The sequence below is a fragment of the Amphiura filiformis genome, chromosome 9, assembly GCF_039555335.1.
Source record: "Amphiura filiformis chromosome 9, Afil_fr2py, whole genome shotgun sequence".
Classification (NCBI taxonomy): Eukaryota; Metazoa; Echinodermata; class Ophiuroidea; order Amphilepidida; family Amphiuridae; genus Amphiura; species Amphiura filiformis.
Genome location: NC_092636.1, coordinates 23496824 through 23520069, shown reverse-complemented (window position 1 = coordinate 23520069; position 23246 = coordinate 23496824). Strand labels below are relative to the sequence as shown.

At 35.6% G+C, this 23246-nt stretch overlaps 1 protein-coding gene across 1 annotated transcript in view; it reads left to right on the top strand.

The window, feature by feature from the left end:
• The window catches only part of LOC140160766 (SPRY domain-containing SOCS box protein 1-like), a 71520-nt gene that overhangs the window by 14981 nt on the left and 33293 nt on the right, over nucleotides 1–23246 (top strand). The window contains 3 exon segments of the mRNA XM_072184065.1: nucleotides 2033–2098; nucleotides 21068–21194; nucleotides 22537–22600. The gene's annotated coding sequence lies outside the window, so the exon portion shown is untranslated.

Genomic DNA, 23246 nt, shown 5'->3' with positions numbered 1-23246 from the left:
TTAACCCATGTTTGTGAACCAAGAATCCGAAAAAAATTCATTTGGTAACATTGTACTTCAGAATTTTTCTCTAAATATTTTACTAGTGTCCTTCAAAGTGAAAACTGGCAGCAAAATCATTTCGGAAGCAGGGAATAAATAATTCACGAGAGATTTAGTGATGACAAAAAATAAAAATTTAGTGATGACAAAAAATAAAAATTTAGTGATGACAAAAAATAAAAATTTGGGTACCTTATGGAAATGGAAATCGCCAAAATAATGAATAATGAAAAAGTTGTCTCATTATGAGCTGAAACACGAAATTGGGTTTCAAGGGCCTAATAAGGCAAAAAAAATGTTGTGTTGCCTTCAGTGACTGACCCTAAATCCTGACAAAATCAGGATCACAATTTATTTTTTTTTGAATGACGATTTTTACAGATATATGGGAAAAAAAATCAAATGTCTTTCACTTTAAAAAAATTGACAGACCCTGATGGAGGGAAGGTGTTGAATTTGACAGTAACAGTGCCACAAGATAGGAGCACCAAACAAGTCAAAAACAACTTGGTCTTTTCCCAGTGGCAATGCCAGGAATTGTTTTTTTTGGGGGGGGGGCAAAGTTCCAGGTGGAGCAAAATCAACAAATATTGTGCATAATTGCTGCAAAAAGTGGAAAATTTCTTAATTTGGGGTTTCTACTGGATAGCACAAATTCTGAACCGGTCTTTTTCCCAGTATAGACCACTTGACACTTTATCAACAATGGCGAGGGACTGGCCTATTGATATGCATGAACGAACTGCACCGCTATATGATATATGGTGGGCGATTTAAAATACACGTGCCCTGAGCAAACTACGATGCGTATGCACATTGCAGGGCAAAGAACGATGGAAATTGCCAAAATTCACGCGCATACTGCCGGGCAATGACGTCACATGTCAAGTGGTCTATAAATATATGAAGTTTATACTGATATTCCACTACATTGTATGAGTTGGCAAACATTGCCTTAGTGTAGGGGCAGTTTCAGATTCAACTCCTTTCCTATGCCAGGCCCATGCAATACACAAAATGTATATATTTAAGGTGGTACTATACACCCCCTGATAAATTTTGTGACTAATTTTGCATTTTTTTCAAAAAATAACTACACACTGATAACAAAAGTTATGTATATTATAGGGGCAAGGAATCCAATTACTTCACTGAAATTTCAGTGATTCAAAACAAGTGGTTCATTATATATGTTAAGAAATGAGGTACATTCTAGCGGTACCTCTTTTCTTAATATCATAAATAACATACCGCTTTTCTTGAGTCACTGAATTTCCAGTGTAGTAACTGGATTCCTTGTCCCTATATATAATATAAACATCTCAAAAAAAGTAACTAACCCCCTTAAATAATGGCCATTATTCAAAAAGGGGCTATTATATTACAAATCTGTAAAATGCGTTGGAAGCAGAATTTATTTCTACGCATTTTGACACCTCATTTGATACGATAGCCCAGAAAACAATAAAACACCAAATGTTCAATTTAATGTAGTGAGGTCCAGATTTGAAAGTTGCACTTACATACAAATTTTTACAATACAAAAACACTCAGATATCATTACACAGATTTCCTTCCATTACACTGAATACAAAATCAATACAATCAACTCTCAAATCTTTAGTCAATTGCTGCAAATGAGGTGTCAAAATGTGCAGAAATAAATACTGCTTCCAACGCATTTTACAGATTTGTAATACAGCCTCCCGTTTTTGAATAAGGGTCATTATTTAAGGGGGGTTTAATAGTTACTTTTTTGAGATGTTTACATAACTATTGTTACCAGTGTGTTATTATTTTTTGAGAAAAATGCAAAAATAGTCACAAATTTATCAAGGGGTGTAGTACCACCTTAACAAAACAAGAAATAATTCTTTCCTGGTTTATGTATAGGTTCATGGGTTTGATGTTTTCATTTGCAAAGCTCCGATACAGAATCCCATACTACCTGTTAGCTAATAGGTTGCTATTTCTTCTCTTCCTCATACAGCCTGCTGGATATATATTTTAGAACCTGAATCATCATCATGTGTTATATCCCCAACAGTCTCCACAGGTAAGTGTTTAATGCGATGACACTCGCATCTTTGTCAAGTTTTCCCTGATTTTACCAAATTATTTTGTGCATGCATGTATGTGTCAGAATATGGAAGTAAGGGCTGTACCTACTACCTACCCAGTGACGGCGCTACCGGGGGCACTTTTCAGACAAAAACACCAAAATGACGTAAATTTCCGCTTTTTGTAGCAATTTTGCGCAAAATTTGATGATTTTGCCCCCCCCCCTGAAATTCACTTCCCCCATGCCCCCCCAGAAAAACTGAATTCTGGTGCCGCCACTGCACCTACCTCCTTGACACTCAACCAGTGGGTAATGGGCTGTGAAATTGTATGTGTAGCCTGATGAATTGACGAAATGTCTGCCAAAACTTACTTGCCCCCCCCCTGGATATTCCCTTTAAGTTGCAGCAAGGAGTAACCAGCTGAGCTCCTGGATACAGCCAACTGTCAATATTTTGGTGTCCTTGATATTTTTGTTGGTTTTGGCAAATTATATTTTGTAAACAAGTTCTGGTTGGTTGAACTTTAGAGTTGATAATGATCAAAAGTACAGTTTCAATGTCTTATACCCTTGACCTGAACTTCACTCTGTCATGTAGAGTGTTGTTGTTACCATGACGATTTTGCTAAACAACTCAAGTTACAGATTTTGTTGGAACTGGCTTGTGTGTTTGACAACTTAACTTTATACATTTATGTAAGAATTTTGTCAAAGTCAGTGGCATAACCTGGAGTCCATTTCAACAAACTTGTAACCCTTCCTATCTCAAGTAACCATTCGCAAGTTACGAATATCAGACATAACTTTACGAAGGGTCGCTGTAGGAAAAACCTAATATTTACGAAGGGTACCGATTGTAAGTCATTTCAGTGAAATGGATTTTATGATGCGTTATAAGTTATGATTGATATTGAAATTTACAAAGCTTCGTTAAGTTGGGTAAAATGGACCCAAGGGGGTCAACTTTTTTGGGGGAGTGGCAAATGGAATGAAAATGGGCATTCAAATCTTAAAAATCAGGGTGGCGAACCAGCATCCCAGTCCCCAGTGGCACAAACGTCAGCACGGTTGGAATGTAAAGTCTGCATTTGCCAGGGCGTAGCCAGGATTTATTTTTGGAGTGGGGGGGGGGGGCAGGTTTCGAAAAAGTGGACCTTTTTTGCCCGAAAGTGGACCTTTCCTGAAAGTTGTGGAGTTTTTAAACCAAGAAAGTATAAAGAGCCGAAAAAGTTTGAAAAAACTTTTTTTGACTCGCAAAGGGGACCTTTTTGGCCTTTGCCGATTGGGGGGGGGGGGGTAAGGTTTACAAACACACATATATACCCCCCCATTCACAAACACATAAAGACAGTGGTAGAACCATGGGGGAGGGAGCATGGGGCAAATGCTCCAAATATTTATTATATATTTTAAAATTTAAAAGATAAATACCTGGATTTAAACCAGGAGTATAAAAACCAAGCCCAATTGGGGCTAATTCACTCTCCACTGGCTGGCCAGACCCACTCAAATGATATAACCACAGTAGATAAACCAACTGATAGAAAAATGCTATGCAATATTCTTATTATGGAACAGTTAGGTGTGTGGGGGGTGTCTTTAACATGTTTGAAAAGTGATCGGTTGCACGTTCCTATATTAAACACTACAGAAGCCTTGTCTGTAAAAATAGAAATTTCTGAAATGTGTATCTTATTTTAAAGCAAAATCTTGGTCAGGTCGAAATCTTATATTAAAACCTAGCCGGCTTCATAGAATGCCTTGAATTGGGCTATTTTTATTTGTAGCCGACCATATTTCCTCGAATAGTTGCATTTTCCAAAAGGGGTGTGTTTAATTAGAGGTCATTTTTAGAACGATAATTCCCATTTAAATCATTATAGGAAAGCTTAAAACTCACGCTGAAATGACAAACTATGAACTTTAATAGGAACGATGACTTCTGGTTCCCTTCCGGGATTACCGTCAGATTTTCGCCAACTACCGACGCCATTAGCGACCATGTGTGCACCTTGGTAAGCTTACTACACAAGATAGCATGGAAATATCAGCATTTTTGAAATATCTTGGTTTAAAAAAGGGATGGGGGCATTTAATTGAAAGGGGCGACTATTTGAGGAAATATGGTATACATTATAATAATATCGTTAGCATCGCAATATTGTCCCCTTTAACTTTGCAAGTAGAATCTCATTTCACATTTTTTCCATCACTGAAAAATGTACATAATTTGTACTCATGGGAACTTGTGGGTTGCAAGTACCCACTTATCACAGATGTCAGGATATATTTTGTAAAACATTTTGTAAATCTGTCACTAGATTAATATTTATTGTTCCTTCGTTTTCTTAAACAAGCTGTGTTCAAATTGACAGACTTACGCCCAGCGGAACTTGGCCAGTGCAAGTTGCTAGAGAAGTAACAGTAGGTGCTGCCAGGAGCAGTGGCAGTGTGAAAGATGGTCAGCGTATTAAAGTTCCGCTAGGCGTATGCCCACTCTTTACTGCAGACAAAAGTCACTGGAGTAGCAAGCTCGGAGTATAATCTCCGCCAGGTATACGTTACAATGTGAACACTGCACCCATATTGTAAGATTGACTTTTTTGGTAAAAACTAAGAAATTACATTTCGCATTGAAAAAAGTCACAGAAACACCGGAAGTAGCAGCCAATGTTTACGCTGACCAGAAGTGAATACTTGGTGGAACTGGTCGGTGTAATGCTAGGAGTAGGCTAGGTGTGGATATGCAATAGGAGTAGGGATATATTTGTGGAATTTTTATCAATGTTAGCGTACGTTTACGCCTGGTGTAACTCAAAATGTGAACATGGCTATAGATACAAAAGCTTACAAAAACAACAGATTAAGTGATGACATTGTGATTTTATGCAAGAATAGATAAGTCATCTTGAGTTATATGAGTAGACATAAAGATCTAAAAAAAGTAACTAACCCCCTTAAATAATGGCATTTATTCAAAAAGGGGCTTTTCTCGGGGGCTATTGTATTACAAATCTGTAAAATGCGTTGGAAGAAGAATTTATTTCTGTGCATTTTGACACCTCATTTGATACGATAGCACAGAAAACAATAAAACACCGGTCAATTTAATGTAGTGAGGTCCAGATTTGAAAGTTGCACTTACATACAAATTTGTACAATACAAAAACACTCAGATGTCATTGCACAGATTTCCTTCCATTACACTGAATGCAAAATCAATAGAATTGACTGCAACTTTCAAATCTTGGGCTACATTGATTTAAATGTACTAATGTGCAGAAATAAATTATGCTTCCAACGCATTTTATGGATTTGTAATACAATCACCCGTTTTTTAATAAGGGTCATTATTTAAGGGGGGTTAGTTACTTTTTTTGAGATGTTTATGACACAGTATTTCCATACTCATTTGTCATTTATGTGATAGCCAAGGTTGAGGTTTCATACTGTTTTGATAGCCGGAAAAATTCATGCAGATAGACTCTTGATTGTCTACACTTTAAGACATCTACATAACAACGGCTCAGTGCCAGAAGTGGGTTCAAGTGCAATAGCTGCCCTGTGAACATTTGGCAAATTACACACAGTATATAGTACTCATCTACACATGGTATCTACACATGGCAGCTATTGTACTTACCCACTTCTGGCGCTGAGCAGTTGATAAGATTATGATGCATGAGTTCATGGGAGGACATAGATGGATTTTCTGAGATTTTGTGAGGATAGTTGACTCAAAGCTTTTGTTGAGGATGGTTGATTCAAATTCTGAAAACTGATGAAAATTTACATATTTTGGTGCAAAGTAGTGTATATGTATTGTTCAGGGTGGCACAGGGCAGGGGGGAGATTGCTAGAGGTATATTGATTGAGATTCCAGGAGCAGTCCCCTCTTTTTAGGGTTCAGGACCATAGAGTCCCTATAGTGTGTGGTAGAAAACGAGGGTTTTTAAGCTGATGGGGTTTCAGCTTTTTACTGATAAAACATACTGGAAACCCCTAAAATGACATGATATGTCTTCAATATTCAGGCAATTCTTTTTACAGGGAAAGTGATACATGAATGAAAATATTTCTTGTTTTTCAAATCATATGGGATGAGGGCCACTCTTTGCCCTCTTGGTTGCTATAATTATCTGTTGCCAGGCATGTTTTTGAGTTATAGGCCTTAACCCTATTCTATTACCCCCACAAAAGTGGCATATTTGAATGGTGTGGAGGTATGCTATAAACTACTGCGTTGCAGTGTTATCGGTTGGGTAAAAACCAATAAGGCCAAAAAAAAAATTGTTGTGTTGCCCTCCCAAGCCTAAAATCTGGTAGTACAGCTGGCGGATTTTTTTTTTTTTTACCAACTCAACCATTTGATACCTACTATTTCACAGTAACATGAGTGAAGAGGCATATGCATAATATTGGCTGTATTTTCTACCCAATGTTGAATATTTTATTGAAGTAAATATTAAGACCCTTCACAATTAATTCTTAGTTTACTATTACAGATTTTTAAAAAGGCATGAGGTAACTTAATTATTAGTTATTTATTACTTATTATTTTCTTCATTTTGAAACAAGTGGTCACAGCCCAATATCAACATCCTGCATGGTACATTTTGGCACTGCAGATCATATTGCAATATTGATTTTATACATTGATAATAATATGTGTTATTTGTTTGTTTGTTTGTTATTTGTTTGTTTGTTCAGGATTCATGATCAAAGTAAGAAAGTAGCAAATTAATGTAACAAAAATGTCATTTAACAGAAGAATGACAGATAAAGATCAAATATTAAAATATTTTGCAATTCTCAATTTTGATGCGGGCAGAAAATAGGAAACTCAAAATCAATTGTGAAGGGCCTAACATCCATGTTGTTGGGATTCAATGAGTAAGTCCTACTATCCAATTAAAGTGCTGGCTTGGGGCACAATCTTTTTAGTGAACGTCAGGGATCCGGGAATAGGCTTGGGGTACATGTATGATATAAAAAAAACACAATCATTTGTTTAAAAAAATGATTTAAAATTTTTTTTTTTTTTTTTTTTTTAATTTTTTTTTTGAAAAAACAAAAACAAAAAACCCGGCCCAGATTTTCGCGATTTTGACCCGGCCGCGGAGGGCAACACAACATTTTTTTTTGGGCCTAAGTGGCATACCATTGGCAAGCTTGGACTTTAAGCTTTTAGAAAAACAAGTTTAATAATTAATTATGTAAATTTTATGCAAATTAGCTCATGAATAATTAATGAGCTCATAGCCAAATATGATGAAAAAAAATGTGTTGATTTACATTTTTGAAGTGTATGAGTACATCAATATGGCATTTTCATGCAGTTTTAAATACACTGCCGTGTTTCTACAATCTACATATAATAAAAAGAAATCCGAGTTACTTTGGACTATATTTTACAATTTTTTGGACATTTTTGAGCTATTTTTAGGCCAAAATTTGGCCTAAAAATGGTTAAAATATGCAAATTTCCAACATTTTAAACCATTTTATGATGTGTAAATGGTAGTTATATAAGGAAAAAAGGTTTTTTTGTTGATAGAGAAGTGATAAATGATCAAAACTGTTCAAAAGATAAGACCTTATTTATGTAAATATTTTTTTATGCATAGTAAGCCATTTCGTGCCATATGGCACGAAATTGATGGGGGTAATAGAATAGGGTTAAAAGATGACATTCCCATACTAAAAATTAAATTTTGGAATTCTTAATTTTTAAAATAATTTCATCTTATTTGACTGTGGGGTTATGTGTAAGTGTACTTTCAAATCCTTGAAAATACTTATTAAAATGAGACTAATTTAATCAATAATTAACAATTGAACTATGATAATCCCTATTCATTCCTGTATAAGGCAGGAAACTAATTAGCCCAATACTCAGAATAGCAACTTAGCAAAAATATCAAGGTACCATTTACAATATTATCCATATCTTGAAAAGTATTGATGTTATGTATACAATTTTGGTATCATTTTAAAGCTTATTGTCTAGTGCTTACATTTTTATTCAAATCATGAAATGTCGAAAATGCGACTTGTTCCTGGTTTTGTCCGAACGGAACACATATAGCTCGATACAGTATGTAAATTTTGAAGCCAGTTACAAATTCTGAGATTTATGAACTGAAATAGAGATTTGCAAACATTTTTATGTGAATTTCCAGTATTATATATTGCTTCTGTCAAAACAATTCCAAGAGACTGATATCCTTAGTTATCTTGCCCAGTAGCTAGCCTAATAAACATCTCAAAAAAAGTAACTAACCCCCCGCCCCCCTTAAATAATGGCCATTATTCAAAAACAGGCAGTTGTATTACAAATCTGTAAAATGCATCATTTATACCTCATTTGTAGGAATTGTCTAAATATTAACGTCACAGTGTGCATTTAAATCAACGTAACCCAAGATTTGAAAGTTGTAGTAAATTCTATTTATTTGTATTCAGTATTATGGAAGGAAAAATGCCACTTTCAAATCTGGACCTCACTACATTAAATTGACCAGTGTTTTATTGTTTTCTGGGCTATCATATCAAAAGGGGCAGAATTAAATTCTGCGTCGAACGCATTTTACAGATTTGTAATACAATAGCCTGCTTTTGGAATAATGGCCATTATTTAAGGGGGGTTAGTTACTTTTTTTGAGATGTTTATTTACAAGCCTTGTTTGGACCACTATTATGTGTTACCAAGAAATGAAGGAAGTGGCGTAGTGTGAACTACTTGATATACAACACAATCGGATACCCGAGTCGGATACTAGACATTTCCTGATGAGAAGTGATCTTGTATATGAACTTCCAATGGCCTATTCCATGTATTTGACCGAAAATGGAAATATTCTTTGTGACATTTGGCCTAAACTGAACTATATAGTGACAATAAGGTAGCTTTCTAAAAGATGACACTGGACTTGGAGGCAGCAGACTTCAGGACAGCAACATGGAGGACAGAAAGTTCTGGAAAGCCATCACAGTTCGAGGACACCTCTCGAATCCCACGCGAAAAATAGCTAGAAAATGCCAGAATAATTCCAGAATATCCTAGAATAAAAACCCAGGATAATCCCAGCAAAAAGCTGGAAAAAACCAGCGGTAATTTGGACGGGATAAGCTAGAATAAATAAAGCTGGAAGAAAAATCCTGCCTTTCTGCAGGAAATTAGAAAGCTTGGATAAAGCTGGCTTCTGGCGGTAATTTGGACGAGATAAGCTAGAATAAATAAAGCTGGAAAAAAATTGAAATCCTGGCTTTCTGCAGGAAATTTGAAAGCTTGAATAAAGCTGGCTTCTGGCGGTAATTTGGACGAGATAAGCTGGAATAAATAAAGCTGGAAAAACAATTGATATCCTGGCTTTCTGCAGGAAATTTGAAAGCTTGGAATTCCCGGCATTTTCTAGGAAAAGCTGGTGGTAATTTGGGCGGGATAAGCTAGAATAAATAAAGTTGGAAGAAAAATTTAAATCGTGGCTTTCTGCAGGAAATTTGAAAGCTTGGATAAAGCTTGAATTCCCTGCATTTTCTAGGCTGGCCGGTGGTGGTTGAAATGGACATTTTGAGCTTTGATAAAGCTTGGATTATCCAACAAAAATGATCAAACAAAATGGAGAAAAAAGATAAACGCTGCCAGTTCAATGTCATATTTGTACTCTCCAAAGGACCCTCCTACTTCCAACTAACAACCCCAATACATTGAATTAGCACACCACATCCCAGCTTTAGTTACCAAAAATCTTCTTATTGTGCTGAAGGTGACTTGTAACTCGCCATATTTGAACTCTCTGAATAACAACTCACCATATTTGAACCGTCCGAAATGACCCTTTCCCAATTGAAGGTGCAAACATCCCCAATACAACAACAGAGCACACCAAATTCCAACTTTATAAACTTGTCCAATAATATGCTGGCGGTGATAACTCACCATATTTGAACTCTCCAAATAAGAACTCACCATATTTGAACTTTCTAAATGACAATCTCCCACTTCAAAGTATATACAAACAAACCTGATGCATCAACAAAGCACACCACATCCTAACTTTATCAAACAAAACTCTTTAAATAATTATGCTGGAAGTGGCAACTCACCATATTTGAACTCTCTGAATAATAACTCACCATATTTGAACTTTCTAAATAAGCCTTTCTATTATAAACCATATCTGAACTCACCAATTAACAATTCACCATATTTGAACTTTCTAAATGACACAGTTCTCCCCCTTCGAAGTACAAAAATCCATACATCATATTCTTCAAAGTACAAACATACATAAACATGCACACCATATGATCCAAACATTATTCCAATTCAGTGAAGATGTGACAACTCACCATGTTTGAACTCCCTATTTGAAACCTATCCCACTTCAAAGTACAAGTACAAACATGCCCTGGAAACATGCCCCGGACTGAAGACATCAACATGATCAACCCCAACAACATCAACATGACCAGTAACACTTTTTACCAGGGTCACCCAGGTCAATAAATGACCCAATCAATGCTGCAGTAGGGGCCTATGTATAATGCAGTGCATGTCTGCTGAATTCAACAACCTCTAAGCCAGATTATTTCCTCAAAAAAAAAATGAACAAAATACAGGCTTATAAACTTATGACAAGCTGATCTTTCTTCCAGCTATAGTCTTGGTATACTACCCATCAACTAAACACTGTTGAAAATCAGTAAAATATCCTTAAAACCGTGAAATTTTTGAAATTATAAATGGTAGCTTCTGAGAGTATTCCAGAAAACTCACCTTGTCAGTTGGTGACAGGGTTGCCAAAACTTTTTAGCCCAAGTCGCGGGTATTAGCCATGAAATGTCGCCCAAATAGCCATAAAAATCGCCCAAATTTTTAAAGTCGATTTAGGGGGGGTTCTACACCCCCGTTTTATTTTGAGATTTTTGGAAAATGCTGAAATAAATTCTTAAAAAACAACAAAAACTGAAAAAACTGGGAAAAAAAATAAAATTTAAAAAAAGTTGAAGAAAAATTTTAAGTCGATTTGAGGGGGTTCTATACCCCCCTTTATTTTGGAATTTTTGGGAAAAGCTGAAATAAATTATAAAAAACTAACAAAAAATGAAAAAAGTTATAAAAAAAAAGAAAAATTAAAAGACGGCTCAGGGGGGTTCTACACCCCTTTCTTTCTATTTTTTTAATGCTGAAAAAACTAGCAAAAACTTATTTTTTGTTATAGGCCTAGGCCTACTGTAAGGAAAATTTATTTGTGAATTTTTGTGGAAATATTGAAATAAATTATAAACTAATAGGCCTATTGAAAAAACAATTTTAAACTGCAAATTGAAATAATGAAAAACTAACAAACATTTTCAAAAATGTAAGAAAAAATTAACTGCAAGGAAAATAAAATGTTGACTTTTGACGAGGTTCTGCACTATCTTTTTAATTTTTGGGAAATGCTGAAACAAATTACAAACAAAGGAACAAAAATTATTTTAAAAAATGCCAGGAAAACAAACATAGGCCTACAAATATTTGCCTTCAGCTGAGTGATAACAACATGTGCATATGTACTATTTTTAATCAAATTCAAAACGGCCTGGTTTTTTTTTTTTTTTTTTATCATCATGCCGTTTTAAAAGAATTAAATGTGCGGTAGGCCTAGGTGTTTACACATTTTTATTTCAAAAGAACCGCCAACAAAAAAACCAAAAAAAACTTATGTTGATGTAGACTGAACTTGGCACCCCGCTGACACTAAGAAGCTACTAAAGTCGAAAGTTGTTTTAAACCACTTGTGAGTATTTAGACGGGAATATTCTAAGGATAATCCTCCAGCTCAAGTGGTCTTTAGCAACAACATGTGATACGATCATGGAAGAACGATTAACCAGCCCCCTCCCTCCCTGTGCGTCTCATTGTCATAGGAAGCACACTGACCACAGAGTGTTTTGTAACTTTTGCTTATTGAATTAGTTGTTTGGTGCTTTTGTTGAATGACCATTGAAAGAATTGGCAATCATGATCAAAATTAAGTTTTGAAGTCGGCTTTGTCACAAATCGCCTAACATTTAATACATTTCAAGGGTGAGATTTTCAAAGTAGCCCAAATGTCGCGAAATCGCGGGAGCACTTTCTTTGTCGCGGGACGGAAGTTGAAAATCGCCCAATTGGGCGCCGAAATCACGGGTTTGGCAACCCTGGTTGGTGACCTCTGACCTCCACTCCCATAATGCACTGTTCTTAAAAGCTTGGACTTAATGTGTTATAAACTATAAGCTTCAAGTCCAAGCTTTCCATGCTCATAATGTTGGAGTGCAAGCTCTTCCAAGTTTGAGATGTCCAAGCTCTTACAGGTAGACCGAGCTGGAAAAGCTTGGATTATTTTCATTACAGCTTTTATCCTGGCTTAAAACCAGAATATTCAAGGTTTGAATTTAGCTGGGATTTTTCCCTTAGCTAAAGCTTGGATAAGCTTGGTTATTCAAGTAAAAGCTGGAAGTTTCCAGCAATCCTGATCAAGCTTGAATTAATTTTCGCATTAGCAAGCAAGCAAGCATTAATGCTGTATTGTTGGCCAGTCACTCGCCTCAGTTTGAATTTTGAACCTCAACCAAGCAGAGAAGATAGCAAATACATGGCTAGAATCAAAATGGACTTTATGAAGGATGGCTATGTGAACAACAAACTTGTAAGTAAGCATTGACCTAAAAACAGGTTTATTATGAATAATGTCCGGAGGAGGGGGGGGGGGCACTCATAAAAGTTGTAAGCATACGTGTGAATGAACTTCAGAAAAGCACCCTTAACAACCATATTTTTGAAGACACAAATTGTGTAAGGATAATGGTTTGTTAACCACACCCTTAACAAGGACAAAGTTAAGCCTACAAGTTGAAATCCAACCCTTAGGAAGGATGCATGATCAATTTTGAAGAAAGAAGTAACAGACCACAGTTCTATTATAGATATTGATTTAGCGATCTTTTTTATTCAATCTCTTACATTTTCTCATAATTATCGCCTGCATTATTAGGGTAATATTATCTTATTAGGCATATGACGATTGCGGGGATAAGAATCTGATTGGATTTACATGTAACTACACTTTGCACGGACACATGGTGTCAAAAATTTACGTGTTGATTAACAACCATTTTGCCCTGATTTTGCTCGATAAACAGCAAATGTTACCGCTTCGGTCTGTTTCTACAGAAAATCTATCTGCTTCGTCAACGGCAAAAACCTACTCCAACAAGGTTTCCGTTGGCGTTGAAAAGGCATTACAAAAAGGCGTTGGAGGCTGTTTCCACAGGAGTGATAAACGGTTCCATACCGTTACCGTAACAGTATTTGGCTCTGTGGAAACACGCTCCTAATCAGTGGTAGCAAATTTCTCAAGGATTTTCATACAAATTAAAGTAATCAGCAAGAATTTATGTGGTGTGAAGAAAAAATTACATAGTCAATTAGTCATACTTGAAAATATGCTATCTACTGCTGATAAGGGTGTGGATGACATACTAGTTACTGCTAAGATGAAAGAGTTTAGGGTTGCCACTGATCAGTGGTTCAAATACGCAATCCATTGCGAGAACCTCTTTAGGTTCTCGCAAAGGGGTTTTTGCGAGAACCTTTTGGTTCTCATCAAAACCAGGCTTTTGATTCCTGCAAAATATGAGAAAAAAAAGGCAAAATCATAAGGTTGTGACCACTTTCTCCTCATGTATACCTGGCCTTGCAGTTTTTCTGACAGACAATGCATGTTGTTTTACCACCCTTTCACAACAATGCTCAAACTTAAAACTATAGTCCTAAGCCCATGGGTTTCCATTCGTGATCGTACCAAACAAATTGACAGCTAAAATGAAGAAAACTTTACCTTTTTCCCCCAAACATTTCAGAATTATATTTTTGGATTATTTTCATTGATGAAATATTTCCATTGCAAGTAAAGGTAAAATGTAACACCACATGCAATCTGATGAGACTTGAAAGCTTACCAGGGCTTGACTTTTACACATGTCCGCACGCCAATGGCGTGTACTTTTGCTGTCAGGCGTGTAACATTCTAAAAATACACGCCCGACTGGCGTGTGGAATTTTGACACTCATAGGCAATTTAGCCTAAAAATGCTAATTTTTGCTCTCTTTGTGCAAATTTGTTCCACTTTTGCACCAAAGGCCCCCTTCACAATTTTAGCTTCAATAGGCTATGGCAAACATTTTTTGTGCGCTTCGTGCGCATTTGTACCATAAATTTATTTGTCGCAAAAGGTGCTGGATTTACTATACTTCAAAAAATGTTTTAACCCACCTCCCCTCCCCTCCCCCATGTCAAAAAGAAATCAACGCCAATGTTAATGAAGAACAAGTCACAAGCAGGGCTCACATCTAAATTGTTAAATGCTATATGTAGGCCCCTATTAAAATTACTAGACTATCGTCTATTGTCTTCTTATTCGCATTTATTGTGGCATCTTTCAAAAATTTTGGCTTCTAATATTTCTGTCAGGCGTGTAACTTTTCAGAGTTACACGTCCGACTGGCTAGTGCCAAAAAAAGTTAAGATCGAGTCCTGAAGCTTACGAGAACCAATTTTGGTTCTCGTAGTTGTAATCCAGCAAGAACATTCAGGAGAACTGGTTCTCAGGTTCTTGTCAGATTTGAATCCCTGACTGATGTTGATATCAAGTGATATATTATAAGTAAATTAATTGAATAAATAAGCAAATAAATATAAACAAGCAGACGGACAAGTAAACAAATAAGGAAATAAATAAAAGAAATAATCATGTCAACTTTTCATTAATTTGAAAGGGTTTTTGCTGTGCTTTCCCTTTGTTAAAATTCAGGTTCATTCTCCATTTCTTATCCTGACAGTCGGCCAATATTTCCCACGTGCTATGCGTAAGTTCAAAACAAAGCAAAACATAACAAAACCATGTGCACAACGTGCACAGTCAAGAGTTGACCTTTGGTCATGACCGTCATAGCGCCATGCTCCAGTTTCTCAACACAATGGCACATATCACTCGTAGTCAATCAAAGCAAAATACAGTGAGAACAAACAACAAACAAACCAAGATCAATGTTTCAAGAGGTATCGAGAAATAGTTTGGAAGGTTGTTCAAATATTGGACGACCGATAAATAGGGAAAACTGAAATCGTCACTGAACTTGTACTTAAAAGTTCAAGGAATGTACATAAACAGCCGGATTTATGCAGACTAATGTGTAAATAAGACGCATTAATGTCAGGGATTCTAAGCATTGTGGTCCATTGATGATATTTGATTAGCATGTGTACATAGCTAAATAAATAACGCAGAGGTTCTTTCTCTAAATGATTTAAACTCTATATTAACCAATGTACTTTTAAGTACATTGGTTACTATAGAATTTTAATTGAAATACTTACAGTGAATATAAATATAATGTTATGGTTATTTTACTTTTTTTCTTTATTAATAAATAAACACAATTTATTCCAATGAGTAGGAAAAGAATAGGGAATTTGAAGGTTTATTCTTTGAGACTTAAGCAATAGAGATAATGAAATAGAATACTAAAACCTGTAAATAACATATATACTTAAAACAATAATATTGATGTCCTTGACATAACACACTTTTAAAAGAATAAGGTAATTAAGAGTTATTGTGCAAGACCAGAATTATTGGAATATTATTTATATTTCCCTAGCTTTATTTTTTTAGCTCTACAGCCTCAATTGGCGACCTTTTATTGAAACTTTTGATATTATGAAACTGTTTCATACAGGGATAAAATGAAAGGGTGGTAAATATTCTTTTATTAATTGATATCTGATTTGATTTCCTTTTGTCCCATTGACACAAAATTACAGATGAATACTGACAGAGATGTTAATAAAGGCTTATGTTTAATTTGATGCATATCATAGGCCTAGATCTGGGGAGGGGGAATGGGGGAATGATTCCCCCCAATATTTTACCAGGAGGGATGATCCATACAATCCCCCCCATTGTATTTTGTTTTCTGACCAAATTAACTTCGAACCTCATAATTTGCCCATTTTAGCCCCAAAAGTGCAAATATTTGCTCGCTTTATTCTTTATTATTATACTAGGCGGTTACCCGTATTTCGCGGTTCTCGGCTGTCATAGTTATTGGCTTTTGCAGATCTCAAAATCGTTGACCATGGATGACCTAACAAACACAAACCTGGGCTTCCTTGGCCAAAGTTACACCCACCGACCAAGTTTGAGCTCCATGAGCAATTTGAAATCTTTGTGTTTTGACCTATGACCTCTCAACCGTAGGTCTGACAAAAAGGTCACAATGGAACTTTTGTTTGTTAGTCCAATTTCCACCTACCCACCAAGTATGAGCTGCATAGGCAATTTGAAATTTTTACCTTTTTTACCTTTGACCTCTTAAACGTAGGTCTGAAAAAAAGATCACCGTGGAATATTTTGTTTGTTAGTCCAAGGTGCACCCACCCACCAAGTTTGAGTTCCAGAGGGGCAATTTGAAATTTTGACCTTTCTTGACCTATGACCTCTTAACCGTTGGTCTGAGGAAAAGGTGACTGTGGAAACTTTTGTGTGTTAGTCCAAGGTCCACACACCCACCAAGTTTGAGCTCAATGGGAGCAATTTGAAATTCACCTTTCTTGACCTACAGGTATGACCTCTTAACCGTAGGTATGACAAAAATGTCATCGTGGAAGCTTTTGTTTGTTAGACCAAGGTCCACCCACCCACCAAGTTTGAGCTCTATAGGAGCAATTTGAAATTGTGAACTTTCTTGACCTATGTCCTCTTAACCGTAGGTATGACTAAAAGGTCACCGTGGAAACTTTTGTTTGTTAGTCCAAGGTCCACCCACCCACCAAGTTTGAGCTCCATAGGAGTAATTTGAATTTGTTACCTTTCTTGACCTATGACCTCTTAACCGTAGGTATGATGAAAAGGTCACCGTGGAAACTTTTGTTTGTTAGTCCAAGGTCCACCCACCCACCAAGTTTGAGCTCCATAGGGGCAATTTGAAATTGTTACCTTTCTTGACCTATGGCCTCTTAACCGTAGATCTAACAAAAAGGTCATTGTGGAAACTTTTATTTGTTATTCCAAGTCCCATCCACCGACCAAGTTTGAGCTTCATAGGGGCAGTTTGAAATTTTTACCTTTCTTGACCTTTGACCTCTAAACCGTTGGTCTGACAAAAAGGTCACCGTGGAAACTTTTGTTTGATAGTCCAAGGTCAACACAATGGCATGGCTAGATTTGCCGATTAAAGTATTTGAAATTAGACTTCAATTGAACTTGACCCCGTCCTTGACCTTTGACCTTTAAAATTATAAACTCGCTCGGTCTCATACCAAGCTGCACCCACCCACTAAGTTTGAGCCCCAGATGACCCACGGCGGCCTCACATTAGCAGTCACAGACAGACAGACAGATCTACAGATCTACAGACAGAGAATAGCGTATTATTATATAGATAAACTTATTCTGTCACCAAAAGGTGTTAACTTCAGGAATTTTTTTCCAACCCCATCCCCCATCTACACCACTGATGATGCATATTTGTCAAATTTAACACCTGTGATCCCGGTATCTTACAGGTTATACACAAACAGCACATTGCTACATAAGTCAAATGTGTGTATTCAATTTTGACTCCCCACGGCTTTCCACAACATGTTAAAACAAAATTTTATAGAAAATCATATTAAGATATTATATTATATTATATTATCTCTTAAACATCAGGAAACGCAAGAAACTGTCAAAACAGAAAATAATTGAATATACGCTGCATCATTTTAATAAAGACTGATTTATATCATGTGGGAATTGATCAAATCGATGTTTTGATAAATAAATTAAAATTACAAACACTGTTTGCCATTAAAGTTGGTAAAATTTGCTCTTTTTGCCAAGTTCCTTTTCAAGATTAGCAATAAAATATTATGTCACTGTTAAGAGCTGTCAAGAAGAGCAAAGCAAATACAAAATATCAGTGCAATAATAATCAGTTGGGGAATATTTATTGTAGAATTCATGGAAAGTGTGGGAGGATGGGATTGGACAGGGAGATACAGAAAATCTACTCCCAAACTGTTTTTCTACTGTCACATTTAATGGGTTAAAAAACAAAATGTGGGGTTTTTTTAAGATGAGGGCTATTGTATAATCTGATGGATTGGATTATATAATATGCTAACTCTTCCAGTTGTTTTTGTGTGAGGAAGAGATTGTGTTTTTGGTTTTCTCTAGGGGCATCTGAAGACCATTTTGTAAAGATACAGGATTGAATTACTGGAACAAAATAAAAGGACCATGGCATTGTCGTTGTACGAATGAAAGTTGTTTCTATGGAGGGGAGGGGGTCAAAAAGTTAAAATATCAGTCAAAGTTGATCTTTCGGGTTGGAATTTTCATCATTTCACACTTATGTTTCAGGGAGGGAGGGAGGGGGTGAGTCTCCTGATGAAAGCACTTTTGTTTTTCCTGACAGCCAGCATAATGATACAAATTTTGGATGGAAAATTTGGAAGCTTTCCATTTTGGTATACCCTTGAGCTTCAGGGGTGTACCGGGATCACAGAGCCAGCAGAGGGGGCAAAATTTCCAACTTGAAATTAAATATTATTGCCTTGCAGACCTGCTACTAAATGACTTTCCCCACAGATATTGCTTTCCCCCATCCTGGTCGCCAGTGGTCGGTATGCCCTTGTTTAGCTTATGATTCGCACAATGAGGAAAAGAAAAAGGGATGATGTACATAATTTGTTTTTGCCATTCTTTCAAGAAAATTTTATCTTTTTCTACATTTGTACTAGTACTGGAAGCATAAAAAATAGCAATGTCATTTAAAAATGTTCTGTAAAATGTGCAATTCATTCAACCTTGTCCCTTTACCTTTTAATCAAAGCATGTCAGTAGGTAGCAGGTAACATACCCAGCCCAGCCAGAGATCCATGAACTGAAACAATCCAGCATCCGTTGGTCCAATACCAGAGGCTGGCTGGATGTATGATTGGGTTCAATGACTGAATAGTCATATCATCCTTGATCAATACAACATTTGTATAGCAATTTAATGTGATTGTAACATTTGCTTTGGAGTTTGATATTTCTTGCAATGTGTGCAAATGAGAGGAAGTAATTAGTTTTTATCTTGGCAAACAGTGATAACTACTTAACTTTTCATCTATTGTTTTTTAGATTTCTTAGATGAGAACATTAATATGATTAAATGTAGATAACTTTTGATCAATGTGTTTATTTTATTTATTTAAAAAAAAATTAATTAATTAACTTTTAATTAATGTATTTATTTATTTATTTATTTATGACAGCGTTCAAGCTTTGACTTACGCTTATGGACAAAAGTGTGAAAAATTATTTAGGGGTGAAAACAATAAAATTCTTGATTGTTTATATGTTTCCAAAGGTAAAATATCATGTAGTTTCAGATTTTGGCACTTAAAACTCCCTATCTTTTATAGATTTCAAGAAAAATTCAATTTTATGTCTAATTTTGACCGAAAATAGCCGTTTTAAAAAAAAAAAAAAATTGACTTGCAGATTTCCTGTGAGTGTATAAACATGAACACTATTAAATAGAGCCTAATTTTCTATACTAATTGTGTAACAAGGGTACAATTGTGATATTAAAAGCATTGAATGGGATCAACATGTTTCTTTATTTTCGTAGCAGCAGTAGAAACATGAGCGTTCGGGTGACAATTGATTTGGAAAAAAGTACGATATTCGCCTCATTTTCTATTTGAAAAGGCCATATCTCCACAATGGTATGAGCTATAGGGATGCTTTAAGTGTCTTTTTGCTCAGTATTTCAATAGCTAAATGGTAATATAATAAATAAGTAAGCTAGATTTACAGAAAAGAAAATAACTTGCAATATGCTACCCCCACACCTAAGAATTTTGAGGGCGTGAAAAAAATTAATGGATTCTCTAAAAAAAATAAGTCCTTCAAAACTGGGAGGTTTAAGGCTAAACAAACACAAACTTGCTCTTGCCAATACCTTCCTCTAGAGCAAGTTTGTGTTTATTTAGCCCTAAGTATCCCCATTTTGAAGGACTTATTTTTTTTAGAGTAAATTTTCACTCATATTTGAGGATTTCGGGCAGAAATATGCCTGTACAGTGCTATGGGGAAACTTTTTAAGTTGATAATTATGCATTTTTTATGTCAGATTCAGTTTCTACACAAAATTTCACCCTAGAAAATGTTCCTTTAAGTAGGATATCTTTCACTTTATGTTTTCACCATTCTGGCCACAAAAAGTAAGTCAAAGCTTGAACGCTGTCTTATTTATTTATTTGTTTATTATTTAGGCCTATTTATTTATTATTGATTCATTGATTGATTGATTATATTTTCTTTTAATTTTTAGTTTAGGCCAGGTAAAATAAAAAACATGTTTCACGTCCAGAAAAAAAAAGGAGGAAGAGGGGCCTTTTTATTTTTTTATTGCAAAATCGGTGTAAATACCCATAATTAGAGCTGTTTTAGCGTATATACAATAATGCCTGGAAAAAGGAGGAGGCCTCTTTTATTTGTTGTTCTAAGAGATAGCCCCCTCTAACTATCACAAAACCTTATAAAAGTGTTCCTTAGCAAGGCTATAGAAAGCATCTCTACTTCCTAGACATATTTTTTGAAAAGTTATAACTGAATTGCAAAAAATAAAAATAAAATTGAAGAAACCTCAAAAAAGGAAGCGGGAGGGGACGTGAAACATGTTTATTTTTTTATTTGGCCTTATTCAATTTAATTTGATTTTGGTTGGCTTAGTTTAGATTGGCTTAGTTTTATTTCATTAATTTTCTATTTCTTATTTTTGTTAATTTTATGTGCATCCCTAAATAACTGCTGCGATATTTGTTCGTAGAAATTGAATTAATTTTAATTTCTTTTAATTTTCTCTTCCTTTCTTTTCATGATATTTAGGGTTTCAAAATTAGACACAGACCATGTACAGACCCACATAATGCTCTCTCAACATTGTGGCCATTGTAAAGCGTCTTCCTGGCTTTTATCTCAGTTTCCCAGGCTCACTCACAGCTACATGATGTTGGTAAGAATCCAAAAAAAGTCAATAATTACAATAACATTTTTGCCCCATGATGAAATTTTGAGTTTGTTAAAAACATGAAAAAGTAATTATTGGCCATAACCCAAGAACCACAAGACCTATTGTGTGATGTGATAAATGGCTTCCTTAATACAGCTGATTATAATTATTTCTATATGAACTTGTATGATGTTAAGGTAAGCATGGTACATGTAAGGCCTAAAAAAAATTTTAGGGTAGGTCGGTCTGCAATTGAAGAAAAAAAATTTACACACATATTTTAATATGTGTGTAAATACATCCTCGAACATTTTATTCCAAATCATCATTTTCTATTCAGTGTCTTTTAGGGAATCATGACCCACTTGCTCACATATTTACTGTTGACTGAGGTATTGACATCTTGATCATAATGAATATCATATAGGAAAAACATTTATTATGTGTTGAACATTTTTCTCAATAAATTGATTCCATCATTTCCAATAAATTGATCAACCAACATTGAGTAGGCCAACATGTAAATACTTTCATTTCCAATATAAAACAATTGATTACCCAACATTTCAGCATGATTTATTTCTGTACAGGCATGTGAGCAATGTATCTTGAAGTTACTGTTTGTCCTGGCTACTCATGTTATTCACCTCTTTATCAACCTCCTTTACTACTGGGTTTCTCGGAAGTGATGTCTTGAGGAGCATTACGTCACATGTAAGCCAGGCCTCCCAAATCAGGGAACCCATCCGTTCAGTGCTCTTTCCCCACATCCTGAGATCTCTGACTCTTGATCTTCCAACTTTAACCTGAATTGAAATTGTAATTATTTAGTTTCTACAGGTTCATTTTGTTCAGAGAATATCAGTAATCAATAATCAGCTGTACTTGATCAAGGTTTAATTGCGTATGTTTTGTTGCATATATATAACCCCTCATTTGATTATCCTCATACCTCTATGGCATAATGGTACAGTCTTTGTATTTTGTGTGTACATACATTGAATGGTTTATTGATTAGTTACCAATGTAATCCACATCACCAGCCAATCACAAGGCAGCAATCGGACCTTGGTATTTCCTCGCATTGGTGACATCATCACACTTCCTGTGAAATGCTTTGTTGGGAGTTAAAAACTCCTGGCAAGGCCGGCAAGTATGAGGTCACGGCAGCACAAAGGTCATTCTGAGAGCCGGCTTTAGGAGCAGACAATAATAAAGGGAACCTAACTGGGTGGAGGACCATTTACAAAAATCACTCCAGATTTAACTCATTCTAGCATTCTATCTACATTATTCCAAATTGTGGAATTTGCAAACTCACATCATATATATTGTCTTTGATCAGGATATATTTTTCTGGGACCATACTAGCAGAAGTTTGGTAGGAAATCAGCGATTTTGCCTATGTGGTAGGTATAGCTTTGTGTCTATCTCATCCTTTGTTCTCTCTAGTACAGTGTACGCAGCACTCAAGCCATCTGTTATGTACGTAGGAAGCCTGGTCAACTATCAGTACCAGTATGGGGTCTATTGTGCTTTTGAAGAAGAAAAAAAGCAAAATATATTCCAGTCTATATCTTTTGTACACACAGCTGGGTTTTTTTCCTTCAATTTCAACATTTTTCTGAAGATATATCTAGCTCTAATCAATCTATTATATCATTTTGTTTGCAAGTAGCAAGTATCAGTGAATAGTAAAGTGTATTTTGACCCCTTTGTCCGACTGTATACATGTTCTGTTGTTCCTAGCTGAAACTGAGAGTTAAAAAAACGGTCATTTTGTGGGAGTTTTGATGGATTGTGTATATAGTATTTGCATAACCCTAAAGATATGATTTTGCAGTTTTCATTCCGATTTGATAACACAGACTGTCTTTGTATTGTTGTGTTCTGTCAGCTACACAGATGGTAGACAGTTCACATGTCATCTCTTATTCTCATCATTTATGTATTTGTGAACATGTGTTTATCTGTTGTTTGGATCTTTAATAATTTTGCATCCCATATGAGCAAAATTAATAACTCGAATTTCATATTGATGTAACACATTCAGAG